Source organism: Physeter macrocephalus, chromosome 18, assembly GCF_002837175.3.
Source record: "Physeter macrocephalus isolate SW-GA chromosome 18, ASM283717v5, whole genome shotgun sequence".
Taxonomy (NCBI): Eukaryota; Metazoa; Chordata; class Mammalia; order Artiodactyla; family Physeteridae; genus Physeter; species Physeter macrocephalus.
Window position 1 is genome coordinate 91,453,742 of NC_041231.1, and position 25,425 is coordinate 91,479,166.

Genomic DNA, 25,425 nt, shown 5'->3' on the forward strand with positions numbered 1-25,425 from the left:
CTCAGTGCTGATCAGCATCAGCATGATGCTCTATCCTTTTTAGAGCCTCCTTACTAAGTAGTAATTTTCAGTGAAAAGTCGCTCAGAGAGCAACATTGAAAATAAATGACCTGATAATAATTGTTGGGTATTAAGAGTTTTCTATGTGTCAGATAATGTGCTAAGTGCTAATAAAAATTTTTTAATTAAAATTAAAAAATTAAAGTAGTTTAACCAATGCAAGGTTACTTTGTGATGATTTATCTTTCTCATTCTAAACTTTTTCAGGGTAAGTTGACATGATTTTTTTGGCTCTCATGGTTTTGACCTCAAATGAACTCACAATATAAAAGACATAAACACACTAGGATAACACATTATTATAAGAGATAAACCATCATTTTCAAAAGGACATCTTTGTCTTAGTCATCTCTGTATCTCTGGGATCTAGTGCCAGTGCCTAAAACACATTAGTCAAGCAATAAATTTTTGATGACTGATTGAATACACACATGATGTACAAGCTGCCATATAAGAGCACAGAGTTTATGAAAATAAGTATTTTATTATAAAATAAAAATAAATCTTTTATACATATTAAATTAAAATAATATAAAATAAAAATTTATTATAAATATTAAAAATATTAATAGTGAAAGCTAACATTTATGAACACACTTACATGGTCCTAGACACTTTGCTTACTGCTTCACATGGATCAACTCAGGTAGTAACTAACGGCTGGAGAGTGAGGAGGGGAGGCCTGCGAAGATGTCCCAGGAGAAGTGATGAGTTTTTAAGGATGACTTGGCCATCACAATTAAAACAAGGTAATGTTTATCTTCTTCACCTGCATCTAGCCAAATTGTTCCCCAATTTGAGTTAAAGATTACTTGATAAATTACGAATTCTTAGAAATCAATCTAGTTTGGCCACGTATGCAATCAAATCCATGATAACAAAGTTTAAAACAGTTCATTTAATTTTGAGTATATCTGACCACAGAACAGAATGGAGATGGTGGGTTTTAAATATTATTAAATTAAATTACTTCTTTGCCGTCTACATTTTCACTAATCAAGGAGCTCACACTGTAAAGCCCAACAACAACTCTGGGACTCACAAGCTTAAAAGGAAACATCAGAGGTCTGAGTAGACATTTTTCTAAAGACATACAGATGGCCAGCCGGTCCATGAAAAGATGCTCAACATCACTAATCATCAGGAAATGCAAGCCAAAACCACGAGATGCCACCTTACACCTGTCCAATGGCTATCAAAAAGACAAGAAATAACAAGTGTTGGTGAAGATGTGGAGAAAAAGGAACCCTTATCCACTGTTTGTGGGAATGTAAATTGGTGCAGTCACTATGGAAAACAGTATGGACTTTCTTCAAAAAATTAAAAATAGAACTGCCTTGTGATCCAGCAATTCTACTTCTGAGTATTTATCTGAAGAAAATGAAAACACTAATGTGAAAAGATACATGCAACCCAATATTCACCACAGCATTATTGATAATAGCCAAGATATGGAAACAAGTGGCCATTGATGAATGAATGGATAAAGGAAATGTGGTATATATACAATGGAATATTATTCAGCCATTAAAAAAGAAATCTTGCCATTTGAGACAGCATGGATGGACATTTATGCTATGTGAAATAAGTCAGAGAAAGACAAATACCATATGATCTCACTTATATGTGAAATCTTTAAAAACAGAAAAAGAAAACAAACTCATAGACATAGAGAACAGACTGGTGGTTGGGAATGGGTGGGTGAGGAGAATGGGTGAAGGGAGTTACATGTCAATCGTACCTCAATAAAAAAAGAAGGAAATTTCACAGACTTGCCCAAGCCATTCCTGCAACATATGAAAATCGATCATATTCAGAAAAAAATATTAATAACTTACATGACATTCCACAGCCCACCTCAGAAGGACATTCCAATGTTTAACAACTCTCCCAATCTGACTGTGAGGAAAGGAATTTTGACCCGCAGTCAAAGACGTGGGCATAAGTTTCCAGATAGCAAAATCATCTGTAAGTTAAAAGAGAACATTCAGCCAATGCTTAAACATGGAAGTTGATGAGAGTATTAAGAAATGACAGCAAGACTAAGACAATGTCAGGAAGAGAAGCCGTTCCAAGAACTGTCTAATCCTATAAACTGATGCCCAACTATTCAAGTTTATTCAGGACCGAATCTGATCATGCCCTGATCTTCCCTTACATTTTAATTAAGATTAGTTGAGCATGTAAATGAGTCTTGAGCATAATATCCTAGGGTGAACAAGACTGGAAAGTATCAGAATTGGTCCAGCAGAGAAGGAAAAGTAGAGAAAGGCAATCCGTGGGGAGTCTTTGATCCTCAAGTTGAGGGCACCAGAAGGTGATTAAGGTTTGTGGCATTAAGAAGTCAGCTGGAAGTACTTTCCATTTAGATTCTTCCTTGAAAGGGCGCCCAATCATGATGAAGGCAAGGAAATGCTGCAAGTGTGAGCAGAACTTTTATATAAGCATTGTTTTCTTTCTCAGTTCTAATCTGCTATCTTCCTATTTCTGCATCTGGATATCATGCCTTTGAACAATGAAAAACCTAGCGATACGGTCTTGACTCATAATTAACTTGTTAATGAGGATATCCCCGTATTATATTTTGCCTAACTTGTGCAAAACTTGTCATTCACCACTTTGCAATCTTTTTCATTCGTTTTCTTCCCTGTTTATTCTTTCACGGTTCCTTGTATATTGTGTTTAGGTGAATGTATGTGTGTATCAAATGTGTAGATACATGCAATCTAAACCAAATCTTATTCTAGTGATTTAAATTTAAGTAAGCGCAATATTAAGTACCAGATCTGCAGACTACTGAACTGAAATATTTTTACTATTTCAGTGTCTAGATTTTCACAATTACAATTGTTTTTAAACTTTAAATATCCTTAATTTTCCAGGATTTTCCCCCCAAGTCATCATTTCCTACTGTCAATATAGTTTTAAGCTTCATAAAAAGATCTATCTGTAAGTCACAGTCTCCTCTATCTGCAAATCAACATCATCCATAGGCCATTTATTTCTAAAAATAACCTCAGTTAATATTTATTTTATTCATCAGCTTAGGTAGTTGAGCTAAAGTATAATACTCAGAACCCAAAGTCTGCAATCTGCAGAGAACCAATTTTGTCTCCGTACAATTGCTTCCTGCCAGTGGACTGCGGGGGGGACAGCCTTGGGAATTTAAATGACCGAGTTACCCAGGGAAAGCAAGCTTACTTTTAGTAAGGGCGGGGGAGGGGAACGTTGATTTAATTTATTTTACTGCCTGCGAATCTACGTTGGAAAGGAGAAGCAAGAGTTGATTAATTAGCTTAGCAAATTCAGTAAGTTGTTTATTCAGTTGGCTGAATTAATGTTTCCCCGAATTTACTTTAGCTTTATTTTTTGCTTTCAAATCTATCCACTAGGTAAGACGTTAAAAGCCAAAAACCCTTCTATCCTCCAGCTCTTGCAAATATCTTTTCATATGTTAATTTGATCTTTTTGTGATTGGAGGCAGACAGATTTCACAGTTTCACCCCCTCCTCTTCTATCCCGCCAACCCCAGCATATGGATAATACACGTATAGATGACAGAAAATTATAGATAATAGAAAATTGACTACACTGCTCTATCCTATTTTTAGGCTTCTCAGTTTTTAGCATTTCTCTTTTCCTGCTGACTTTAGTTTTAAATTTTATTTCCACCCAATATTAAAACCTAAAGGGAAATAAAGGACAGCATATGTTAAGATTATCAGAAAAGAATTATGACAGCAAATTGCTTTATTAAAAAACAGTCGTTAAATGTCTCAAATTTTTGCTAGTTTTTCCTTCTTTCTTCTCTTAATGACCTGTTTTTCTTAGGAAGTTCCTTTCATCTGACTTGCTCCACAAAATTATTCCTGATTCATTCGTTACTGAGATTTACGGGAGTACAGCTGTTCAAACAAAGTGCTGGCCTATGAAAGCCTGGGAAAATTGGGGAAGATAATCAAATTAAAATTCCAGCTATACATTCTTTTAACAGAGCGCAATTTTGATTTTTTATATTTAAAACGTATTGAAAAGGGCAAGCTCTGTAGCATCGTAGACTACATTTTTCCATTTAATGACCGGGATGACATGTTCAGAAAAAAAAAAAAAAAAACTATTTATTCAGCAACACATCAAATGTGCTTTTCTAGAAGAGATTTTTTTTTTAATTAAAATAAATTGAAGATCCAAGAAAATAGGGGCTTGAGATCCTAGCAGTTGGGGGCCACTGGAAAATTGCTGGCTCAAAATGCCAGGCATAAAATACGAGTGCTGGTGACCTGTACACAAGAGTGTTGGGGGTGTTCTGATAAACACCAGACACCACTGATTTTCAACCAAAGGTGGAACTGGAAGAGCTTTTAATCCAGAGGCTGCAAAATCACCTTCTCGAGGAAGTTTACATCTCTCTAGTTCTGTGAAAATGAAAACGATTATAGGATCACAATCTCCTTCGAACTCACGAGGCATATGTTTCTGGCCTTGAAGTTGAAAAGCAGAGAGAGAAAAATCAAAATGGGAGTGCTTTAACACTTCTGAATTTATTCCTCTCCTTTCTCATGCATCTATACATTGACGGAGCTAGCAGAGAATGCAAAGGTTTCCTAGATCAATTTAATACTTTTTGAATTACACTGAAAAGAATGCCCACCCCCATGTATAAGTATTATGTTTCCTAGATCAAGAAAGAGCATCCTCTTCTTTCTAGCTGCCCAAGAACCCCACCTCGAGTCAGTCACCAAGTCCCATTTAAAATCTACCTCCTAAATATCTTCGGACTACAGCCATGTCTCTGCATTCCTACAGCCTCTCACCCAGTTAGGCCTACTGTTATCTCCCAACCAGACTGCGGCAGAAACCTCCTAACTGGTCTGCCTTCAACTTTGCCTTACTCCATCCGTTCTTCACACCAGCTAAACCGATCTTTCTAGGAAGCAAATCTCTTATTGCCATTAGGATAAATTCCAGACGCCTGAACATAGTTCAAATCACGATCGGGCTCTGAGCAATGCTACAGTCCAATTTCTCTGCTTCCCGTCACACTCCACAGTACAGCCAGGCTAAGTGCTTTTCATTCTCCCCAAACTCACACACACACACACACACACACACACACACACACACACTCACCCTGGGCTTTGGCGCATATGCCTACAAATGCCTGCAGCATCCCCAGTGTGCCATCTTTCCTCTCCCTCTTAAAATTTAACCTATAAGAGTAGCACTTAGTAGGTGCTCAATAAATACTTGCTGTTGGATAAAGGAATGAATAGGGTGACAATGCTACTAGTTATATGACAAAGTGGAGTTTATTTTTTTTTTAATTAAAATTACTTGTCAGACTCTGAATACGGCGCCAGAACATGGAAATCCAGTTATGCAGGTTATACAAGTGCTGGATCGAACGTAGTTTCCTCACCCCACCAAGTGCAAGACAACCTAGATTCAGTATTTGGTTGTTCTCTGTTGCTCCTATTTTATTTATACCACTGGCCACTACTCTTTGATGTCAGCCCCATACAAAGTCAGTTTAGAAAGGACAGCGCTGATCACGCCATTAGCCTAACTCAGATCCCAAGTCAAAATGCTAAAATTAAAAACAAAGTTCACCCTTATTTCTCTTAATTCTAAGCAAACAAACTTATATTCAAGAGGATCTCCCCACTTTCTAAAATGATTCTACGGTAATTTGGCAGTCAGCCTGCCCTACTCTGAATTTTGTTTAAGGTCCCCTGATAATTTGTTGCAGTGTGATGAAATAGTTCCTCTGGCCAGTTACAGCCTCTGTTTACTATTTACCCCAGGCAAGAACTGAGATATGGGTGTAGATGTTTACTCTAAAAAACCCAGTAGTCAGAACTGGCTTCCCCCAATTCAAAAGCACCAGCGCCTACAAGAGAAAATCCAAACTACTCTGTGTGGGAAAGGAGGCGGGTTTAAAAACACTTCTGGAGGGTCTACATACATACACCCTTTCCATCTCATCCCAGCTATGCCTGGCCCTCGCACCCTCCGCTCCAGGTGTACCACTCAGAGATCTCCAAACCCTCCTCTGTGCTTTGCACTGGCTCTTTTCTCTGCTTGGAATGTCGCCATTCCAGTCTCATTCCTCACTCTGTCCTGTGCCTGGCACATTCTTCCCACCCACAAGCAGAATCAGTTAGTCCCCTCTTCGTGCTTCCTTCCCTTACCTCTCTCAAGCCACTTAACACATTAGATATCGCAGTCACTACTCATGTATCTGTCTCCCCTACCAAGTTGAGAGCTGATTATAAGCAGATGCCACATCTTACTCACGTTGAGATCCTTGGTGTAGAAAATAATACCTAGCACATGGTAGTCAATGAATGGTAATTTAATGAATGAACCTGCTTCATCCCTGCCCACAACTGAGACCAAACAACAAAATTATCAGAATCTGACTGCAATTCCCTCCATCATGATTCTGTACATCATAAACAGCAACAGAAAACCAAACATGCAAGGACTACATTTTACTTGCTATGCAGACTTTGGGTAACTTACAAGCCTAATCGTCATAATGACAAGCAAATAGCTCCACCTCTGACAACATAACTTTCAATTGTTGTTCCAACTGGATAAGCAGTTGGAGACAATTCAAAAGAGAATGTTTAGAGAGTTTAAGTGACACTAACCGGCCTTTTTACTATTTGTTCAGCAACTATCTGCTAAACACCAGCAACATGCTCGGCTTGCTTTACTAGTAAAAGGACTACCAAGTGGTGTCCCTGACCTTAATTTAAGGGCTTTTCAGTCTGGCAAATGAACTAAGGCAACTATAGGCATTACCTATAGATGTTACGTAAATGGTATAAACAGGGTATTACTGGCATTTACAGGAGAATGAAGACAAGTTTTTTTGTTTTATGGTCTTTTACTGTATATGGCTGGTAGGATGGTAAACGAGGTCTAAGATTTTGGCTCCTTTTAGGTTAAAGTTTGCACAGAGTTTGTTTAGTTGCAGCTCTCACCATAGCAATTCAGGAGCTGGAGAGTAAAGGTGCTTCTACCATGAGGAGAAAGGAGGACAGGGAAGCCTCCAGCTCTTCTAGGTTTTTCTCCCATCCTAGGTGGTTTATCACTGAGATGCCTTGAGAGAAAAGCATTAAATCCAGTAAGCTTCAAGATGAAATTCTGACCCAAAACTCATCTCCTCCCAGAAGATACCTGATGAGGACTGGCCTCTTCCACTCCCAGAGCTAATTCCTCAGTCACATATAGGAGGTCCCTGAACATATATCACAGGGCCGTGTCCTTGCCTTCAAGGATTTCCATCCTTCATTCTCAAGGTCTAATGTGGCTGTGAATATTTACTTTTATTTGTCTTTATTGTATTTGTTATTGGAAATCCCCATGTTGAGTGTATGTTCCAAGTTTTTTTAAAAAAGAAAAAACTAAATCACTAATTATGCTTTCTACTATTTCTCTAGTTTCATTTCTCACCATCCAGCATCCCCCGGATACACACTCTCAAAGTCACGTTCTTTTTCTACCACACTCTGTAAGTGTGGCTTATAGTGCATTCGCTTGAAATCTAGAAATCTCCAAATCACCTACTGTCTCATACAACCGCAAAAGTCCACCTTTCCCTGGGGACCGCACAAATAGCCAGTGCCCAAAGCCAAGTATATTCAAACTGACTTCTGATATTTCAGAACAAAGGATTCATAACCAAGAGTTCAGGGATGAATCCACCATTTGAAATTGCATGAGAAAATCTTATGTGTACGTGAATATATGGATTTTTTCTTGGGGCTAGGTTCCACTGCTTTTAAGAAATTCTCATAGGGACCTCACACACACACACACACACACACACACACACACACATATACACACAGACTCCAAAATACATGATATCCTGCTGGTTTGGTAAAGAACAAATTTTTGTATACAAATACAACACAATTTCCATTTGTCTAATGAAAAGTGTCTACATCTTTTCCCATGCCTTTTCCCATGAAATATGATTAAAATATCCATGTTAGCAAGCGAGTGTCAGAACACGAAGATCCTAGGATAAGAGACAGCAAAGAAAAAGAACAAAAGCCCCCAAAGCATTTATGCCTGAAAAACCTGAATCATGAAAAACATAAGCAAAAAAGAAAGTAGGTCATTGTGACTTGACATTCAGAAATAAGCAGCAGCATTTTATTCCTACTGGCCTAGAAATCACCCTCCAGCCCTGAATTTCATCACCACCCTATGAAAGATGATTGAACTTCCTCAGCATTTCTCAAACACCACAACACAGCTACAGAACAACAGAATTGTGTCTGCCAGCTCATCTTCTAAAACATTAGGGGACTCCCTGGTGGCGTAGTGGTTAAGAATCCGCCTGCCGATGCAGGGGACACGGGTTCGAGCCCTGGTCCGGGAAGATCCCACATGCTGTGGAGCAACTAAGCCCGTGCACCACAGCTACTGAGCCTGCGCTCTAGAGCCTGAGAGCCACAACTACTGAAGCCTGCGTCCACGACTACTGAGGCCCATGCGCCTAGAGCCCCATGCTCCGCGACAAGAGAAGCCACCACAATGAGAAGCCCGCACACCGCAATGAAGAGAAAGCCTGTGCACAGCAACGAAGACCCAACGCAGCCATAAATAAATAAATAAATAAATAAATAAATAAATTTAAAAGAAAAAACACTGGGAAACAACAGTAAGAACAAACTACCTACATTTTATTTCAAAAATTAATAAAGTGGTAAGAGGTTCTATGAACAGAAGTGTGTGTTTATTTAAGCCTAAAATTTAAGGCTAAAATAGGTCTTGACCTACAACATCATTTATATGGCATAGGGTACCTCAAAATAGTAATAGGTATGTGAAAGGCCCATTTTGAATCTGTCCTGAATTTTGATCTGACATAACCAGTGGAGATTTATATGCTTTCATTGTTATAGTTCTCTGACATCCTTTTCTGAATGAATCCAGATGGAAGTGTCTCTCTTCTGGTTCTCTGTTACTTGCTGCTGCAGTTTCCATCTGTTGTGCTAAGATCCACCCCTTATTTTAGTCTGGACACTGAGTAACCTTCATTTCTTCACACTTCCTGGTCCCTTCTTAACAGCTCCATGTAGGAATCGCTGGCTTTGCTTCCAACTTATCCAACACTTCTTTCCAATCATTTATGTTGGTGACACACTCTTACTCACCAACTGTCCAGGGTCACAACTCAGAGGCACTTGATTTGAAAAAGCATTCAGTTTCCCATCCAATATTTTGGTAGCTCTACAGCTCCCCACTTCAGCTCTGCCATGTTAGCGCACTGTGGAATGGAACTAAGTTCTTACATTTTATCTGAGATTGTCTTTAACACCCACAGGCTTGAGTTGGGTCAGCGTCGGTCCTCAAGTCTAAAGAACATTAATAGCAACAACAATGCTGAAAAAGTGAGCACTGATATCACAAAAAGGACACAATCCCAGATCTGCCATTTATTATCAGTGTGACATTTGAGCAAGTCTCCTAACCTCTCTGAGCTTCACTTTCCTAGTCCGTAAAATAGGGAGAATACCACGTTCTTCACAAGGTTGTAAGGACTCATTATGACGGTGTATATGAGGCTTAGCAAAGACACTGCTGCCCCAAAGCCACTGCTGGCAAGTGTCAGGTATTTATTTATTCTGAGAGCAAAGTCTTAATTATCTGTTTATAAGATTGAACATTAGCATGAAATTTTCATCAATTTTTTTTTATTAGGGGAATGGAAATAATTTACATATTAAGAGCAAACAAGCATTCCTCTGCAAAAATTCAAAGGCATATTGTGACAAGTCTCTGGTCTGCAGAAACATTGAACTCTTCTGGCTGATTCTTTCTCCTAATTCTGGTTTTGCCTCCCTCTCTCAGTATAAATGAAAACAGCACATGGGAGGATGTTCTGTAATCGCTACCTAGCAAGGCAACAGCAACTAATAATGACCCTAGAGGAAGTCTGAGGGCGAACCAGCTGCTACTCCTAACCTCTTGACAAGACTGATTAAAGATTTAAATTGTGGCACCCGTGGAAGAAACACACATGTGGTTTTAAAATATCTGAATTCCATTGCGCTGCTCTTTGTAAAATCCATACAGACCGAGGAAGCTGACACACTCAATAGAACACGTGGGCGTCCATTGTATCCCAGACCCCTCCAGGTATTTTAAGCACTAGAATCAAAATACACAAATAAAAACAAACAAAAGCCCACTATCTGCTTGTGCTCCATCTTCCCAGAAAAAAAGAAAAAATATATATATTTTAAATAAGTATGTTGTAGGATGAATGTGGACTTTTTAGCCCATTCAGCAGGATTTTTCACTGAGCTGCAATGCAACAGATTTATTCTGGCATCGTCCAACACAAACAATTGAAGAAACTCAGCCTAGTGCAAAATCCCCAGGAGAAACAATCTGCAATTTAATTAGTGAATAATGGAAGCCATTTAAACACAATTCCAGGCATTTTTTAAAGTAATATTTGAATAGACATCTGCTGCATGTACTAAGTGTTTAGGCAAAGCATAATAATCCCTGATCTGATGAGCATGCCCAAGGTTATGAACAAGACTGTCTGCTGTTAGGGCAAGACCCATAATTTAAAACAAAACTCCAGAAATTTACCTTCTGGACACCTACCCCATCACTACCAAAAAAGAGATGATAGATCAGGAAGGAAGGAAGGAAGGCAGGAAAGGAGGGAAGGAAGGAAGGGAGGGAGGGAAGGAAAGAAGAGAGGAAGGAAAGAAAATACTCGTCACAGTCTTCTGAAGTGCGGTATAGTGGAAACAGAAAGGATTTAAGGGCAATGGCGTTAAGCTGGAATTCTGACTCCTTCACTACTTCTCTATGACCACTTCAACTTCTTCATTTATAAAATGGGAATATTAATGTCTACCTCACATTAAGTGAGAATATTAATAATATTAAGTGAGAATATTTATAATAAAGCACCATATAAATGTTAATTGAAGATGCTGAAATGTTGAAGAAATGGAGAATACAAACCTAATTAGTCATATGTCACTACTGCACCTTCAACCATAAGAATTTTACTATTTCAGCTTTATGGATGTATTTGTATAGACAATACATTTTACCATTACCAGAACTTCAGTTTTGCAAGATGAAAAGAGATCTGGAGATGGATGATGGTGACAGCTGCACAATGATGTAAATGTACTTAATGCCATTGAACTGTATACTTAAAAATAGCCATGATGGGGCTTCCCTCGTGGCGCAGTGGTTGAGAGTCCACCTGCCGATGCAGGGCACACGCGTTCGTGCCCAGGTCCGGGAAGATCCCACATGCTGCGGAGCGGCTGGGCCCGTGAGCCATGGCCGCTGAGCCTGCGCGTCCGGAGCCTGTGCTCCGCAACGGGAGAGGCCACAACAGTGAGAGGCCCGCATACCAAAAAAAAAAAAAAAAAAGCCATGATGGTAAATTTTATGTTATGTGTATTTTACCACAATTTTTAAAAATTAATTTAAAATATTTACCATGATATAAAACATCAACAAAACAAAAAGACAGCCTACGGAATGGAAGGAAAATGTTTGCAAATGATATGACCAATAAGGGGTTAATTTCCAAAATATTTAAACAGCTCATGCAACTCAATATCAAAAAAACAAATAACCCAATTAAGAAATGGGCAGAGGACCTGAACAGACATTTTTCCAAAGAAGATATACCAGATAGCCAACAGGCACATGAAACAATGGTCAACACCACTAATCATCAGAGAAATACAAATCAAAACCACAAGGAGATATTACTTCACACCTGTCACAAGGGCTATCATCAAAAAGTCTACAAATAACGAGTGTTGGAAAGGATGTAGAGAAAAGGGACCCCTTGTGCACTGTTGGTGGGAATGTAAATTGGTGCTGCCACTATGGAAAACAGTATGGAGGTTCCTCAAAAAATTAAAAATAGAATTACCATGTGACCCAGCAATTCCACTCTTTGGTATATATCTGAAGAAAACAAAAACACATTCAAAAGATACATGTACCCCAATGTTCACAGCAGCATTATTTACAGTAGCCAAGATATGGAAGCAACCTAAGTGTTCACCAAAAGATTAATGGATAAAGAAGATGTGAGATTACACACACACACGCGCGCGCACACACACACACACACACACACACAATGGAATATTATTCAGCCATAAAAAAGGATGAAATTTTGCCATTTGCAACAACATGGATGGACCTGGAGGGTGTTATGCTTAATGAAATAAATCAGAGAGAAAGATAAATACTGTATGTTATCACTTATATGTAGAATCTAAAAATTAAAACAAACAAAAGAATATAACAAAACAGAAATAGACTCACAGATACAGAGAACAAACTAGTGGGGAGAGGGAAGGGGTGAGGGGCAAATTAGGGGTAAGGGATTAAGAGATACAAACTACTATGTATAAAATAAGTAAGCTCTAAGGATATATTGGACAGCACAGGGAATATAGCCAATATTTTATAATAACTTTAAATGGAGTATAATCTATAAAATTATTGAATCACTATGTTGAACACCTGAAACTAATATAAAATTGTAAATCAACTACACACACACACACACACACACACACACATACATATATATAGAATTGCTGTGACATAATCCCCTGGTAGCAGAAAAGAAATCTTCTTCCATTAATCTTTAACTTGGTCAATTGAAGAAGTCAAAAACAGCGCTAAGGACACTAGATATAATATATAGTAAGAGCATGTTGCAAAGTCATGTACAAATTCTAGGACTTTAGCCAAAGTTTCAGAAAGGACTTCTTTTGAACCTTTTGTTAATTGCACACAGAACAAATTTCAAAATAAAGGTACCCATGCATTGGTTGGCAGGCCCTCAAGAGCCTATGCTTTGCACACTTCAAGGGACAGAAATGACATTTGTACTTATGAGTACTGATGAGTACAAATACTTGAAATTATTCAACAGTTTACATTCAACAATGTTCAACAGACTCCCAGCATATGTAGCAACAAATGTATTAAAAATAAGAAGAACCCACAAAAGAAGAAGAATCCACATTACAGTTCATCATAAACAGGGTGGATGTTGCTGTTCTCAGTGCTCAGTGATGAGCTATATGAATCCATGTATGATTATTAGTCCAGACACAGAAATAACTACAGGTAGTAGAAGGGAGGCATGGTCAGGCATCACTTCTAGTGAAAGGAATCCCCAGGAGTCCTACCTCTGCTACTACCAGCTGGGCTACCCTGTGGAAATCACCAAGGCTTACTAGGTCTCAGTCTTTGAATTTATGAGGCCACTAGGCAGGACTGGATGATATAAAAGTTCCCTTTTGGCTCTCTGCAACTCTGCTCTATTGTAAGCTTTGTTGGGGAAGTATAATAACACAATATATTAACCCACCTGTTTTGTTTTTTAAGAAATTTTTAAAATATTTATTTATTTATTTTATTTTTGTCTGCATTGGGTCTTTGTTGCTGTACGCTATCTTTCTAGCTGCGGCGAGCGGGGGTTACTCTTCGTTGTGGTGCGTGGTCGTCTCATTGCAGTGGCTTCTCTTGTTGCGGAGCATGGGCTCTAGGCACGCGGGCTTTGGTAGCTGTGGCTTGCAGGCTCTAGAGCACAGGCTCAGTAGTTGTGGGGCATGGGCTTAGTTGCTCTGCAGCATGTGGGATCTTCCCGGACCAGGGCTCAAACCCATGTCCCCTGCATTGGCAGGTGGATTCCTAACCACTGTGCCACCAGGGAAGTCCTACCCATCTGTTTTGACTGAATGTTTGTAACCCCTCAAAATTCATAGGTTAAAACCTAATCCCTAATGTGATGGTATTTGGAAGTGGGGCCTTTGGGAGGTGATCAGGCCGTGAGGGTGGAGCCCTCATGAATGGGATTAGCACTCTTATATAAGAGACACTAGAGACCTCCCTTGTCCCTTCTACTGTGTGACGACATCTCAAGAAGGCGGCTGTCTATGAGCCAGGAAGCCGCTCTCACCAGACACCAAATCTGCTGCCACCTTCATCTTGGACTTCCCAGTCTCCAGAACTATGAGAAATAAATTTCTGTAATTTAAGCCTCCTAGTCTATGGTATTTTTTTATAGCAGCCTGAGACACCCTCCCCTGTGTATTACAACATACATCTATGAGGAAAAATAAATAATATGACAAAACAACTAAACACGCAAGGATGCCAGGGAGACAGCAAAGAAGAATCTAAATGATCAAGGCTGGGCACCAATAGCTCAAATACCAGCAAAAAGCACCCTGCAGTATCTCGATGGGGGAGAGGGGATGGGGGGACCGATCTCAAAGTTACAACCATAAGTTAGTTCAGTGTGGTACTGAGGCAAAACAGGAAAATGAACTAATTAAACAAATTAGAGAGCTTAAAGACAGGCCCATATACAGTTGACCTTTGAAAACAAGGAGGTTAGGGGTGCCGACCCCCAAGCAGCCAAAAATCTATGTATAACTTTACAGTTGGCCCTCCATGTCCACAGTTCCGCTTCTGTGGATGCAGCCAACCAAGAATCATGTGTAATGTAGTACATATTTATTGAAAATAATCTGCATATTAGTGGACCTGTACAGTTCAAACCTGTGTTGTTCAAGGGCCAACTGCATATAGGAAAACTTAACATATGATTAAAAATAGCCCCATAAGTCAAACAGAAAAAGATGGAGTATTTAGAAGATGGTGTAGAGAAAACTGACTAATTTTATTGAAGAAAGAAAACTAAATTCCTACCTTCAGGTAATCTAAAGATAGGTAGATTAAAGATTTAAATACAAAAAGTAAAGCTCTAAAGTCAATAGAAGAAAATACAGGACAACACTCATGATACCTAGGAGTGGGAAAGCGCTTCTTAAACAAAAAGTAAGTTTAAAAAAACAGCACACTGAAATAAAGATATACAGCACAGGCCCAACTGTCAAAACTTTAAGGCAACACAGGTTCAGCCTCTGGCTGCAGCGCAAGGCCCAGCCCTGGTCCCACCACCAGTGCTATCTCGGAAGTCAGTGGAAACCTCACCAGCCACAGGAACTCCCGTCAGAACTGCCACTTAGGCCTGAAAACTCTGCAAACTGTCTCCTCTTTTGGAACATGGATTACAGTGGTACAAATTCAAAGAAATCAGGTGAGGGGAGACTGTCATTTCATGAAGATCGGTATTACAAAATGATTTATCATGAAACAACTTTTCCTTTTTGTTTTATAAATTTATTTATTTTATTTATTTATTTTTGGCTGTGTTGGGTCTTCGTTGCTGCACGCGGGCTTTCTCCAGTTGTGGTGAGCGGGGGCTACTCTTCATTGAGGTGCGCGGGCTTCTCATTGCGGTGGCTTCTCTTGTTGCGGAGCACGGGCTCCAGGCGGGCGGGCTTCAGTACTTGTGGCACATGGGCTCAGTAGCCGTGGCTAGCGGGCTCTAGAGTGCAGGCTCAGTAGTTGTGGCACATGGGCTTAGTTGCTCTGCGGCATGTGGGATCTTCCCGGACCAGGGCTTAAACCTGTGTCCCCTGCGTTGGCAGGCGGATTCTTAACCACTGCACCACCAGGGAAGCCCTGAAACAACTTTTCTTTATATACTCTGTGTTTTAAACTAAGGTGCTAATAATGCTGTAAAATAGTTATTTTAATCCAGTTCAAAACGGGACATTTCATAAATACTAAAGAGGACTATCAGATCCTTTACAATAAAAACAATTCACTGAGACACTTAAAAGTTCATGTTAAACTGAAGGATCCTTTAATCTTAAACTCTATTGGGTACTTCATAATTTTATATTTCCTTTATGTAAAATTTCAAGCTCTACAAGTCAGTAGGAAAGACATTATTTTAAATTGGTTAGAACTCCCAATGTCTACATGACCCCAAGTTGCAATTTTGTGAAATCATTTTTTGTAAAAAAAAAATTCCAAAATTTCAGGTGAAAGGATAGAATAGTAAAGTCTGAGACTTTTCACTCCGAGCTTCCTATAAAATGAAAAAATACCAATAGAGGGAGAAATGTTATCATGGGGAACAAAGACAGGAAGCAGGCATGATCATAATCTGGAAACTTTTTCCACCCTTGCACTGATTGTGGTGAGATTCAGAAACACCATTTTGCAGTCTACCTCCCGAGTTACAATGTGAGGGATGGAAGTGAGAGGGCTCCACTAACCGTAACTGATGGCACCTGAGCGAGCAACTACATTATCCTGAAAACATGGACAACCTGCCAGGTCAGTGACCCAGATTCGCATCTCTCGGGTTTCCTTTTTCCACACCTAATAACAGTATTAGAAATCTCCAGCAGATTGTCTTCAAAGCCCCAGAAACCACCTCTTACAAAGACAGCCACACAAGATAGAAAAACAGTGGCCCTCAATTTTCAAAGCTGCAATCCCACTGCAAATGACTTTATCCCACTCCTACACCTAACCCTAAACCTGCACTGGACTGAACACCCATGCATTACTTGGAAGAGTGAATGAGTACCATGCACAAAAAGAGAAACAGACTTCGGTAAACGCATTGCCGTACATCATAAGCTGGGCTCATTACAATGCAAAGTAAGCTGCCCTGAAATTTCACCAAAGAAAGAGGGACTTTGCCAGAGTCCATGGGGACTGTGAGGGAATTGAGGAATCCAACATCAAGCCCGATAGATACCCGAGTTCCAAGTATAACGGGAGATGAGATGTCTGGCGCTACCTGTGATGGGAGAAAAGAAAACTTTTGCTACCATCATCTCTCTACTGGGCTCTAAGTCCTAGGGCAGGTGCCTGAGGTAAGTTTGCATCTTGCAAAGACTGCTGGGAAAAGGAGGTACATATGGTTATAAGAATTCAGACCTAGTTAAGTTTTGGCTTTAAGACCCCCAAAATCCTACCCCTTTGTAGAAGACTATCTCTTTGTCCCAGAAAAACCAGCCAGATAGGCAGTTTAATTATGCAAAGACCTCTTATGAAATGAAGATCTTTACAAGACTAGGCAGAATTGCATCTCTGCAGACTGTTTCTTGTCCTGAAGGAATGTTTCCTGTCCAAGAATGGATTTGGACCATATTATTCCTACAAACTATTCCATGGAGACATCTGCATTTGAGTAGTCGTTTGTAGAAGATCAGAAGCTGTCTGGACACAGATGTCTGGAGAGAAGATATGAATGCCCCATCTTTATGTGCTGATGGAGGAAGGACTACAAGTGAAGCCCCATCTAGAGGAAACCGTGGACGTCCTACCTAATTAATCCAGACTGAAGGGGTTCTTAATCTTTTGGGGAGATACCAGATCATTTTAACAATCTGATGAAGGCTGTGAATCTGCTCCCCAGAAAAAAGCATACGCTCACAAAATTTTGCACTCAGCTTCATGGTGTTCATGGATCGCTCAAAGCCTGTTTCCACAAAGCTAAAAAGTTATGGGCCACTAGATTACATGGTGGTCTGGCTAGACCTTTAGGTTAAGGTAATAACGCTCTGGATAAGCTGTGATGTTTCCTTTGATGGAACTGAGTATTTTTTCCATCAGTCATGCTGGGAAGAAGTAGATCCTAAATGGGGAAATAAAGAGGAAAGGCCTTAGGCTAAGAAAGAAACTCCCTTTTCTTCTCTAATTCTAGTGAGACTTTGGCCTGGACTCTCAGAAGTAGAGGTTCACTTACAGGGGCCCAAGAACGGGGAGAAAACCTGACTTCCACCCCCATGGAAAGCGGCCAGAGACTGGAGACACACCAACCCTAAAATAAAATCTTATGGATGACCTAGACCTATGGATCCCCATAATAATCACATCTCACAGCTAATTATAAGTTACTCTCTGTGCTGTAATTCTCCATTAGCCTAAACTTTGATCAAGTCATGTTCGTGTTACCGCCTCAATTTAGAAGTCTTTGAGGAACTATGGCAGCAGGAGGAGGGGGGTGGTCTAAGTCCAAGCTTGGACTAGGGCGATAAAGGGAAGGGCATGCCCTTTTTGAACCCACCTCAGTGATGGTGGCTGTAAACCATGAGCCTACGAGCAGCAATAGTGCTGAGAGTCGAAAGCAGGTGATGGGGAGATATGCAGGAAAGAGCCAGACAGACATGAAAGCCTGTGAGCTCTTAAATCCTTCTGCAGGAGAATGAAGGAGACAGAACCACAGAGGAGGCAAAGAGCCTTCTAGTCCCAGTGCGGGGCTACAAGCCGGCGGGTTTCGGGTTGACCTGTGAATGTGATGCCACCTTATATCGGAATGGGAGCCACTGGAACACGTACAAAGGAAAGCAGGAGGAGAAGATTAAAGAGCACATCAAAAAGTAAATAGAAAACCTAAAAAGCCTCAGAGTAAACAAAGGAATCCAAGAGCTAGATTTTTGTGGGGGAAGAATATATAGATCTAATCAAAGAAAAATAGAACACACCAATAAAATTAGAAATAACTGTGTTTAGGTTTTTATTGAGAAAATTACAATTATCTAATGTATAATTTCATGGCAAAATTTTATTTGTCTTTTTGCCATCTTTACTGAGATATAATTGACATGTAACATTGTGTAAATTTAATACAATCTGATGATTCAATACACATACGTATTGCAAAAATGATTCATGGTAAATTTTCTAAATCTTTTTGTAACTGACAGTCTTCTATATAGATTTCAATTCTTGAAAGTAAACCAATAAATAGAAGAAATTAAGAAATGCATAAAGTAATTTACACCAATAAAAATGCTCAGTGCCCATTTGGTTTTATTGGCCAATTATTTTAAATTTCAAGGACCAGCAATTTCCATGCTATATAAACTGCTACAGAACATTAAAAAAAGGAATCTTCTAAAAAGATGCAACAGCAAAACAAAATTTATACCTTTACCTACAAAACAGAGTGTAAAATAAAACTAGAAATATGAAGGGTAAGACTATACTTTTGTTCCTCTCAGTTGCCTGGTAACCATTTTAACTTAAGTTGAGATTATGGGTTGAAACTTTAAAAAAATTCTCTAAACATACTGACCCTAATATCTACATTTCTTAACTGCTCAAAAATCTACCTTATTCTGTTAGTGTAGCTGAGCTACATAGAGTAATTGAACCGCAGCTAGGTATTATACACAGTAACTATACCCGTATTTCTGCTTCCTTCTATCCTTTCACTTTATGTAAGTCTGGAATGTGCATTCAGTCCCAAAGTCTTTGATAAAATGCTTTGCCATTCAATATTTTAAATGTAAATAAACTACTGCATCATGTATTGATTTTATTTCAGATGCAGTTTCTCCAATGCCTTAAGAATAGTCAAGTCTATATTACATGTCATTCTCTTAAAGATCATTTTCCTGGAGAGGAAAAAGTGGTCAAAAGTATGATGGATTTTCCTCTTCTGATGGATATGGGGAAACTCACAGTGTAACAACTGCTGTGATAGATCTGTACAGCTGAAGCATTCTCAAGTGAAAGAAATAATAATGGGACATCAGATCTTGCCACACTGTGGTTATAACAAGGCTTGGATTGGCAGAGACTAGGCTGAAAAAACAACCCTGTGTCTGATAACCGGATTTGTGTCTTGTTTTAGTGGCTTAAACTTTAGTTCCCATCAAAACTATAAATTCCAGACAAATTCTAAAAGAAAGAATTACACAATCTAAAGCTACAAAGAATCTTCAATGCATCTCTTGATTTTACAGATTAGAAAACTAAGGCCAAGAGACTAACTACTTCTATTTTATCTACTGAATTTATCAGGGCTATAAACGACATATAGTAGTGGTTGTAAAAATGCTTAGAACTTTCCATGCTGTCTGCATTAGACCAAAAAAAGAGGAACAACTGGTAAAGGGATCCACAAATCATTCAGTTTCAAAATATAGCAGCACACACACCACAGGCAAGAAATATACCCTAGTTTCACATTATTAATAATTTAGGGCTTAATTCAGAAAGATTTTAGATCCGAACCTTTCAAGAAATCTTTATGGGTTTCTGATGAAGCTGATACTATGATATAAATTATTCATCCACTCTCACCAGCTCAACATCAATGGGCATTGTAGGCAGAAAGAAAGGTGACAGTTGGAAAAGGGGGAAGGTATGTGCTTACCCTGAACTCTCTCCTAATATCTGGGGAGGCCAACAAGCTGATTTCTAAGCATCTGTTCTGGGCCCCAAGAGACAGCCTCCTGGCCTCGCAGAGAAATACCTACCCTTCCTAGAGAGGCCTCCATTTGCTTCAACAAGAAAGAATCATTACCCAACATGTTAAAAGAAAATGATCCTGTAGCCTTATTTTTTCTATTTTCAACTCTAGATATTATGCACCTGCAAATCTCAATGTCTCATCAATTATTAGATGAGGTTAAAAAGAAATTTTCTTAAGCATGCAGGGCTTTTATCACACAAAACCAGTTGAAGACAAAAGCTGTGAACCAGATCTTGAACAAATCTATCAGAATGCCAGCACCTTGTTTAATTCACCTTCATTATTCGTAAGATTTACAGGGAATTTGGAGTAAAATGAATGAAAAGTCACAAAAGGGAAAAAGCATATTCAAAAATGATATACTGTGTTTCACAAGAACATTTAAATATGTGGTATTAAAATATCTCCCTCGCATTAACCATATACACCGTTTAAATTTAGCAAGTTCTTAGTAAACTACTCTATTTTAAAATATGAATGTGCATCACGCGTAGTCACACACACACATGTACATGTCAAAAGAATTAGGTAGAAGTTTCTAGATTTTAAAATATGGTTTTTCTGGGGCTTCCCTGGTGGCACAGTGGTTAAGAATCTGCCTGCCAATGCAGGCGACATGGGTTTGAGCCCTAGTCTGGGAAGATCCCACATGCTGAGGAGCAACTAAGCCTGTGCCCCACAGCTACTGGGCTTGCGGTCTAGAGCCCGTGAGCCACAACTACTGAGCCCGCGTGCCACAACTACTGAAGCCCGCGCGCCTAGAACCCATGCTCTGCAACAAGAGAAGCCCCTGCAGTGAGAAGCCCGCATACCGCAACGAAGCAGCCCCCCCTCCCCGCCCGCAGCTCAACTAGAGAAAGCCCGCGAGCAGCAACAAAGACCCAATGCAGTCAAAAATAAACAAAATAAATAAATTTATTTTTTAAAAATACAGTTTTTCCATAAAAATGAAGAGGAAGTTTCTCTGACATCGTTAAGCAAAAACTATGTGCTACAGGTTTTTACCCTAAGTACCTCTGTTTATCCTTTTGCTGTAACTATTGCCCCTCCACCACTGAATTATACTAAGCAATGTAGTTTTCATGAACTTTATCACCCTCTATTTTTCACACCCATCAGGATGAGGTACCTTTAGGGTCCTTCCAACCTGCTCTTCTTGCTAATATAAATTTTCAGCCATTCTGGTCACACACTCTTGCTATGTGCTAGACCACTAGGAATATGAGAAAAGGGTGACCTTTCTCCCATTGTTTAAGCTGTTTTTAATAATAAAACATAGGGTGGGTGTGCAGGGAAGTAGAAGGTGAAAGAAAAAAGAAGAAAGAGGGCTTGCCTGGTGGTGCAGTGGTTGAGAGTCCGCCTGACGATGCAGGGGACACGGGTTCGTGCCCCGGTTCGGGAAGATCCCACGTGCCGTGGAGCGGCTGGGCCCGTGAGCCATGGCCGCTGAGCCTGCGCGTCCGGAGCCTGTGCTCCGCAACGGGAGAGGCCACAACGGTGTGAGGCCCGCGTACCGTGAAAAAAAAGAAAGAAAGAAAGAGAGGGAGAAATGGGAAGAAAAAAAAAAGAAAGAAAGAAAGAAAGAGAGGGAGAAATGGGAAGAAGAGCAGAGGCAAGAGGGAGCAGAGAAGTAGCGAAGGGTGAATTGTTCAAACTCCGAAGATGGAGAGATGCGTTAGAGGCTTAATGCCGGCAACAGGGGAAGATAGATGAGAGGGAAGAAGCCCTGAGGAGGAGGACAGAGTAGTTCAACGAGGAAGGAGCCCCATGCCGACCTCCCCACCCCATCCCCACCCCGGGCTAGGCAGGCTGCTGGGGTAGATTAGCACCAGGGAGGAAGCAGGGAAGGTACAGGCCAACGGGGGCCAGGTTCAGGCCACACTGGATGCTACCCCATCAGTGATGCCAGGCATTTGAGAGTTTTGGTCCTGGGCAAGGAAATGAACAGTAACAATAACAATTAACAGTGTTAACAAAAACAGTTAACACTGGCAAAGCACCTACTGTATGCCTGGCCTGTTTCGAAGTGCTTTACATATATTAACTCATCTAAAACCCACAAGAACCCAAGAACCCAGTACTAGGATCACGCTGAGAGATAGGTAACTGCCTAAGGCCACACAGCCCTGCGGATTTTAAGATATTTCAACAGGAGCGATCCAGGTGAGCCGGAAGGGTGAGAAGAGTGGTTTTTGGTTCTACAATGAGAAAGCCCTGGGAGCGTCCTGGGGTGGAAACCCACATGAAAACATTATGAAGGCAAAATCAATAGATTAATACAATAGACTCGAAGGGAGTGAGGGAGGAAGAGAGAGAGAAAGAAGGAATGGAGGTCAACAAGGCGGGCCCTATTCTTACCACAGAAATCCGTTCAATCCATTCCTTTGGGGCACCACCTCCACCTAAGGGCTTTTCTGTGTTGTAAGAGGAGTATAATACTGTATTTTGTAAAAGGAAATAAACCCTGATTTACATTTTAGCTCAAATTGCACCAAGACACAGCTCCCTGAAAGAATGCTGTAAGAGGCCCAAGAGCTGAATTTTTCCCATTCCTCCACACTGTGTTCCCCTTACCCTGGCCCCAAGGTGGAGGCCAGTGAGAATGTTGGAGGAAAGGGAAGCTCGGTACCCGCCCCCCATCGCCTAGCCTCCCACCAACATCCTGAGCCCAAACCATTATGGAGAAAGTGCTCACCATGGTGCACTTACCCATGAGTATTACCAGGCAAGATTCATCGACCATCTAGTCCAATTAGTCGTCTAGTCCCAATTAGTCGTAATCCCACCAAGCTAAACAACCTTAAATCACACTCTTCCTCCAATTTAGAACACATTCCCTAAATATTTCCATTGTTTCTCAAGAAAGGCTCCCATACAACTTTACAAACATGGGCTATGCTTTTTTCTACATTTGAAATGCAGGAACACCCCCCATTCCTCTCCGCCAGAAAGTGGTGTCCATGAGAGATCAACCAAGGCATTAAAAACACTAACACAGAGAAACATAGGAAATTACCCTCCAGATTTCTTCCATTTGCCAAAAGACCAAATCATGACTTCAAGTCCAGTCATTGTATGAGGCCTGCCACTCCAACATTTAGGTAGAGAACAACATAGAAAATTCTGGTTGGTTTTTATTGATGGTCAAACACATCTTTCCTGATAGCCAAATAGAAATAAGACTCTGCTTCTAAAATTCCCTGATATTTTTTCAAATGTAAGCTTAAAAGAAGCAATAAAGAAGAACAGAGTCAGGACCCAGTACTCTGAGAGCTACATTGGCCATACGGGGACAGGTGACTTCACACCCAAGTTCCAGGGTCTTCATCTATAAAATGGTGACACGGAGGGGGAGGTAAACTGAGAAATGTAGGCAGGTGGAGTTGCTCTCCCATCGAAGCACTAATTCATCTGAAAGACCACCCTGTCTGGAGAATTTGAACTCCTACTATTTTCTCCAGACAGATTTTTTCCAGCCATCATATTTCCAAAATGAAAATGTAACAGCTTGCAACCACGGCAATATACTTAAGATGTAATAATGGAAAATGAGATGTCATTGATTGGAGAGGGAGGAGAAGTAACCACAATGGTGTCATCAAGTCAAAGAAAGAAAGAAAATTAACAGATGAATTCTTCAAGACTGAGATTCGGTTGCCACCCACTACAGATGGCAGAGTTCTGAGAAGCAGTCCCCAGACAAAACAAGCTATACATTAAATATGTGAGGCAGTCCTCAAAACAATACTCCACATCCTTTCAATCATCAGGGAATTCCAGATTCTAGAGTACATCGCAGCTAGAAACTTACGTACTGAATCCATTCCGTTCAGCGATAAATAATACGTACACCCAACCATGTCTCACAATTGCGTGTGAAAGAGACAGTTTCCTTTTAACCTCCAATGAAACACTCAAAGTGTACAATGGAGCCACACTTTCTTAAATGCTTAAATAAGACAGTGCAGTATTAAAGGTGTATTAAAGGAGTAACTAATATTAAATGTGGCATTCCATGTCCTCAAGCGGAAGACACTCAAGTATTACTAAGTTATAAATGAAGCACCCCTCTCTTCTTTGACTTTGCATCCAGAGAATAGGGATGAAGGCTTTAGAGATACCTGTAGGGTAATAGGGATAGGAAATACAGGTAACTTTTGAACAACGCAGGGGTTAGGGGCACCGACCCCTTGCACAGTGGAAAATCCAAATATATCTTTTGACTCCCCCAAAACATAACGACTAATAGCATACTATGGACCAGAAGCCTTGCCGATAACACAAATGGTCGACTAACACGTATTTTGTATGCTATATGTATTATATACTGTATTCTTACAATAAAGTAAGCTAGAGAAAAGAACATGTTATTAAGAAAATCGTAAGGAAGAGAAAATACATTTACAGTATTTTACTGTATTTATCGATACCATAGTGTCTGCTGTCTGTTCACAAGATAAGTCGTCTATCAGTAGCTACATCATTATTGCCTTAGATGATACAAAACACTGTAGATGTTATACGTATTACTAACACTAGCCATCAAAAATGAATTGACTAATGTGAAAGAGAAATTCATATTTATGTATATTTATTGAAAAACATCCACGTATATGTGGACCCATGCAGTTCAAATCCATGTTATTCAAGGGTCAATTATACTGTCTTGGTAAATGTTTTCTGCTAGTGACTCTTGCCATTTTATTAGTCTGTCAAAACCTTCAATGTATCAAGCTTATGGCTACAGACTGCATTAGAGAAACACAGTAAATCGAGATAATATCAAACTTTGATATTGCCTCTTCAGCCCCAAAGTTTGACTCTCCCTGTTCTCTCTTTAACCTCTGCCCTTCTTTCTCTGGTGCCAATTGACAAGAATGTCTTTTTTGTATCATCTGTACATTCCCAGGTTCTTTTTGGTGGGAAAGAACAGCCACACAGATAAACAAAGGGTTCAGGAACTTGGAATGGAGAGGAGATGGTTCTCTAATTTTTCTTCTCTCATTTCAACTAGCACTTGATCATCAACTCAATTTATTGGTCCACAGCCATCGGTGCTTTAATGGGCAACACATTTAGGAGATATGATTACTGAAAATTATCTCATTCCTTTTTAAAGACTTAAAGAAAAATTAGATTTAAGTTTCAAGGTTTTCTTCCCAGAATAAAATAAGTATCTTCTCTTG

At 39.9% G+C, this 25,425-nt stretch overlaps 1 pseudogene; it reads right to left on the reverse strand.

The window, feature by feature from the left end:
* Positions 1-1,003: 1,003 nt before the first annotated feature.
* LOC102994096 (uncharacterized) overlaps positions 1,004-25,425 on the reverse strand; it is a 60,143-nt pseudogene continuing 35,721 nt past the window's right edge.